The following is a 6,320-nucleotide window of genomic DNA, read 5'->3' as shown; positions in this document are numbered from 1 at the left end:
CCCCTAGTGGGTTTGCTGGGTGAATCCTAGTTCAGGCGCATGTGGCAGTTCATCTCTGCCTCCCCTCCTCTCACTAAAATAAAAATACATATAAATAAAAACAATTTAGAATACTTCTGCTAAATAATAAAGCTCCTTTCAAATAGCACAATTGCATAGCCTTGTCCATGAGTTTTACTTAATATCTACCTTGGTCATAATTTCAAAAAAAAGATAAAGGATCTGCAAATTTACACATGAGGTTTTATTTTATTTTATCTAGAGAAACCATCAATAACTTCTATTACTAAGACCAAAATATTCATTAAGAAACTATAACATACAAGGTGCTGTGCGAGGGGAGGGAGACCCAGAGTTCCTGCACACTGGAATCTCAGCCTTGACTCTCTTCTAAGTAGTAAAGCATCCTCTCTTGGTGCCTAAATTGGGTACTGATCCTTTCTTTTAGTTAAGTTTCTTAACAGCAACTGTGCTGGAGTATAGTTTATCTAAGGAAACCACCAAAACCTAGATGGAGCCTTCTGATGGGTCACTTCTACAAATTCTTTTACAAAATATAATTGAGGTTGTAGTTTTATTCTATTCTTATTAAAAACTGGATAACATCCACCTCTCTGAAAGACATACTCCTCATTCTCTGCTCTACTGTCTTGAGAATTCTTTGTTGTTCAGTATTTCAATTTTTTTTTTTTTTTAATGACAGGCATACTTTCTTTTTCTAACCCTTTGGCTAAAAAAATGTAGCAACTGCCTGACTACCCGACCATCTCCACCTTACCCCAACTCACAGGGCACTTTTCGACTGTCAAACCTCTGACTTCAAACCAATTCACTCACAGAAATGGTTGAGCAGACGCCTCTGCAACCACTCCCACCTTACCCTGTTGGAAGAGAGAACTATAGCTCAAACCATGTCCTGTTCTCTTTATTAGCCAAGTGGCCCTGATGGGCTCACCATTGAACCATTTTAAGTCTCACTGTTCTTATAAAATGAGGAAATGAGCACATTTCACAGAATTGCTGTGATGATGTTGTTTAATGATGATGCAATATAGGGGTGTGGTAGGAGAGGGTAGAGAGGGACTAAATGGTGATGGAAGGAGACTTATCTTGGGTGGTGAACACACAATACAATATACAGATGATGTATTATAAAACTGTACACCAGAAACTTACATAATTTTACTCATCAATATCACCCCAATAAATTAAATTAAATAAGTAAATAAAGATAACTCAACACCAAAAAACATAAACAATCCAATTAAGAAGTGGGCAAAAAACCTGAATAGACACTTTTCCAAAGACATACATAGACATATGAAAAGATGCCCAATGTCATTAATCATCAAAGAAATGCAAATTAAAACCACAATGAGATATTGCCTCACACCTGTCAGAATGGCTATCATCAATAAATCAACAAACAAAAAGTGTTGACAAGGATACAGATAAAAGGGAACCCTCATGAACTGTTGGTGGGAAGACAGATTGATGCAACCACTGTGGAAAGTTCTATGGAATTACCTCAAAAAATTAAAAATGAAACTGCATTATGACCCAGCAGTTCCACTTCTGGAACTATATCCAAAGAAACCGAAACACTAATTCAAAAGAATATATGTACCCCTCTGTTCATTGTACTTTATTACAGTGCTATTTACAATAACCACAGTTTGGAAGCAGCCCTAGTGCCCATCATTAGATGAGTAGATTGTTTTTTTAATTAAGTGAGAGGCAGGGAATCAGAGAGACAGACTCCCGCATACACCCCAAAAGGGATCCACCCGGCAAGCCCACTACCCAGCAATGCCCTGCCCATCTGGGGCTGCCACTCCATTGCTCAGCAACCAAGCTATTCTAGTGCCTAATGCAAGGCCATGGAGCCATTTTCAGTGCCCAGAGCCAACTTGCTCAAACCAATCTAGCCATAGCTGCAGGAAGAGAAGAGAGACAGAGAGAGAAAGAGAAGGGAGAGGGAAGGGGTGGAGAAGTAGATGGTCACTTCTCCTGTGTGCCCTGACCTAGAATCAAACCCAGGACTTCTACACACTGGGTCGATGCTCTACCACTGAGCCAACCAGTCAGGGCCTAATGAGTGGATTAAAATGCTATGGTACATTTACACCAGTGATTTTCAACCTTTTTTGAGCTGCGGCACATTTTTTATATTTACAAAATCTGGGGCACACCACCTACCAAAATGACACAAAATGACACTCTAACACAGTACATATTATACATATAATTAATAATATAGTTTCTAAATGTATTTATACTCACATAGTGTGAAACCTGGGCCTGTTTCAATGAACACAAAAGGGATATCCTGGCAGGAATGGTAGAAAGACACACACGAAGCTCTTCCTCAACAGTTCTCAGTCTCTCTCTGTTTTTAGTTTTTATCTCAGTCAAGCTTGAGAAGCTCAGCTCACATAGATATGTGGTTGAAAATGGAAGCAATGTCAAAATAGCTTTGTTGGCCAGAATGGGGAACTCCTTGGCAACAGATAACCAAAAACTGTCCAAAGGAAGATCAGCAAACTTTAGCTTTAAAGTTAGATAACATTGTGATGCATTGTATATCACCCTCTGCAGGGGCCTCTTTTAAAAAAAAAAAAAAGGTCAAATATCTATATACACCATCAGGATAGACATAACCAGCTGAGGCTGAGGCTTCATCTAGTGGTGGCAACATTTACCTCCAGTCCTGATCAGGATTAGAAATCGGGACCATGGGGAGCAGTAGCAGCTTCAACTACTTGCTGCGGCCACACAAAGACAAGTGTGCGGCAGCCTGAGCGGGGACCTTCCTGGGTGTGGATGAGAGGCAGCCTACTATTGGTTCATCGCTAGTGGCCAGGATGAATCCTAGAAGGTGATTGGTCAGTGAGCATTCCCTGTGCCTCCATTCTTCCTATCGCTGATAGCTGGAGGGATTGTGAGGGGAATGTTTATGTTTGGATGCAGGCAGCTGGCGACGGGCCAGATAAATAGCCTCCGCGGGCCATATCGGGCACACGGGCCATAGTTTGGGGACTCATGTTTAATTTCCCCATAGCACACCTGACCATGTCTCATGGTACACTGGTGTGCCGTGGCACACTGGTTGAAAAACACTGATTTACACAATGGAATACTACTCAGCCATAAAAAAGACAGAAATCTTACCCTTTTGCAATGGCATGGATGGACCTGGAGATTATTATGCTAAGTGAAATAAGCCAGTCAGACCATAAGACAAACAAAATATAATCTCACTTACATGTGAAATCTAATGAACAAAATAAACAAACAAAATAAAGGTAAATAAGTAAAGATAATGTATCCAACACAATATCTAGCTCAAAGGAGGCACTTCATAAATGTCATTGGTTTTTGCTGGGGAGTGAAAGCTCTTAGTGACTTAATCTGAATTATAAACCTAATCTTGGGATCAAAATCATCCCAGAATTCAGTTTCTAGAATTTCAGGTTGGCATAAGAAAAGTTCATACCCTCTCCATATTCTTATGTCCATGCAGGCCATCCTCAAGGGTAGACAGTCAAACAAAAGCGGCCAAGGACCTGTGAGAGGACTCTGACCCAGCAACACCAACTGCTCTAGCAGCACCTACAATACATTGCAGGACAGGCAACAAGAAAGCCTCCTGCCCAGTCCCTGAATTTCTGTACAGTTTACCCTCATCAAAGAGACATGAAGAAGCCCCCAAGCCATAATTCAACCTCTCCAAAAGAAGTGGCCTTGACCATGTGCCACCGCTTCTCTTCATGGTTCCTAAGAACCCATATGACTCCTCTGAGAACCATTCCTCCAGTCTACAGCAAACACATTCATATGCCTTCATAGCCATGTTTGAACTTGACTACTAACCAAAAGAACCGCAGCACAACTATGTGTCCTCATAACAAAGAATCCTAAGTTGTATTTCCGTAAAACAACTATACAATTCCTACTCTGTTCTAGGCACTGCACTGAGCATTTTACAATTAATAACTCATTCAATCCTCATAAATGATTAGGTAGATGAGGTACCTACCTAATTTATTATACCCCTTTTACAAAGGTAGAAACTGAGGCTGGGTGAAGTTAACTACCAAGTAGGCTGGTTTCAAATTTTCTGCTCTTAGCTACTAAATTATGTGCTCCTTCATGTAGCTCAAGGGCCTTAATCAAAGCTGCTACATTCTAACTGGGTCTGTCTGTACATATATCATTAACTGCATGTCTATAGGCCCAGCTAGATGAAAACGACTATTTTGCTTCAGAATTAATATGAGTACATAAAAGCTGCAAATTATAGCAGAGAGAGGCTGGGATGTGGGGTCAAATGGACTCAGATAAAATCCTAGCTTCATAAATTGCATGTCAGTGGCTTAGTTAATTAATTATGAAGTGACTCTGTATCCACATCTACAAAACAGAGATTATGATAGCTATCTCATAGAATCACTGAGGGAAGTAAATGCTATAACTCAGGTGAGTACCTAATGTGTGCCTCTCATAGAGGATGTGTTCAATCAGCAATAGTCTTGAGACTTAAGGTCCCAATCTTCCTCTTGTATACAAGTGTTTTTATATATATTTTTCTGTGAGAGACTCACAAGTAATGAAACAAGTAAAAAAAATTCTAGAATAAACTTAATAGGCAAAGAGTAATTCAAACTCTAGAAATGATCACACTAACACTTCGGTTCAATATTTTAGAGCATTTTCTTGGCATGACATATACATGGTTCTAGGCTCAAGGGCCATACACATTAACTACATAGAAACAAAAAAGGAGAGTGTTTTAAAATAACCTTCTTTGCCTTTTAATAAAAATCAATCATTTATTACTAGGAATATCATTCTCTTGTTTCATTTATTAAAAATGCAAAGAAAAGTGCTCACTTCGGCAGCACATATGCTAAAATTGGAACAATACAGAAAAGATTAGCATGGTCCCTTCACGCAAATTTGTGAAGCATTGCATATTTAAAAAAAGAAAAAAGAAAAAAAAGAAAATGAAGAAAATGAAAAGAATATATAGATGATATAGATGATACCTTACTAGTTCAGTGTGTTCCTCTAGTATAATTGTATGATTGGTCCTTTTCCTCTCTCCTGACCCTTGGTGGAACTGTGTCTCTCTGACCCCTAGAACTGAGTGTGGGCATAGGACTCACTTTGACCAAAGAAATGTGAATAGAAGTGCTATGTGTCCCTTCCAGGCAAAGCATTTAGTTATAAGGGTGGGACTCAGGGGAACTTCATTCACACCTCTTAGGCTTCACAGAAGCTCCTAGTGAGTGACTTCTGCATCAGCCTGAGTTTCTGAGGGACTATGATAAGCAGAGCCCCCTGCTCAGTGGTTGTGTGGCATAGGCAAAAAGTAACTCCTGTTCTATTATACTGCTAAAATTTGAGTTGTTTGTTACCACAGCCTCATCTAGCCTATCCTAATTAACAGAATAAGGAGTAACTAATAGAAAAAGTGAGTTAATGTTACAGTCTCATCTCACAGCATGAGGATTATCAGTTCAAACACTGGGTGTCAGAAAGAACAAGTTGTACCACTGCAATCCTGCCCTTTACTATTTCTTCTCACTTTAAGAGATTTCTGTTTCTTTGATGGCAAATACTATTAAACTCTATTTTTGAAATATCACTTGGCTTTAACATGTGTGAGAAGTTGTTAGATACATGTAATAAACTTTAAGTACAAATAAAGAATGTTATTCAGGCATTCAGATTATCCATTTCTGTTAATACAGGCCTAAATTGTCTGGATAGACTAAGAACCTTCATCTTTTTGACTCTCCAGGAAGAAACAGTTATGGTGGCTTCCCACTGCTTACCTACTTATCCCAGCATCATAGAGTTAAAATTCTAAAATTTATATAGGAGCCAACTGGAGAGATAAGTAGCTATCAGGACATAAAAAGCTACAATGATCACAGAATAGGTCCCAGCCTGAAGATTCAAAGTAACCTTTTATAAGAAAAGCTCACCAGAGTGCTATAAAGATAGGATAAGCCATAACTACTCTCACCCCACAAAATAGAAGCATTTCGTATGTCCTACCCGGGTTCACATGTGCTGGCTCAGTCACTCACTCAGCTGAAACTCCATAGAATAAGCCATCATGGACCTGCCACAGATTGCTTGCCGAGTTCAGCATGAAAATCAAAAACTTTCATTGAGACTTTTAACACAGCTAGAGTGAGCAATAAAATCCTGATCTATGAACAGGCTTCACCTGATGCAATAGATGCTTGGAAAAATTGCACATAAACTAGATTAGATAAAGAGATGATAGATGATAGATAATAGATAGA

General features: G+C 39.2%; 1 pseudogene; it reads left to right on the top strand.

Annotated features, from left to right (window-relative positions):
- The first annotated feature begins 4,885 nt into the window (after positions 1-4,885).
- LOC136377832 (U6 spliceosomal RNA) lies at positions 4,886-4,981 on the top strand (annotated as a pseudogene).
- The last annotated feature ends 1,339 nt before the right edge of the window (positions 4,982-6,320 follow it).

This window comes from Saccopteryx leptura, chromosome 6, assembly GCF_036850995.1.
Source record: "Saccopteryx leptura isolate mSacLep1 chromosome 6, mSacLep1_pri_phased_curated, whole genome shotgun sequence".
Lineage (NCBI taxonomy): Eukaryota > Metazoa > Chordata > Mammalia > Chiroptera > Emballonuridae > Saccopteryx > Saccopteryx leptura.
The sequence above is the reverse complement of the archived record's forward strand: the minus strand, read 5'-3'. Positions and strand labels throughout refer to the sequence as shown.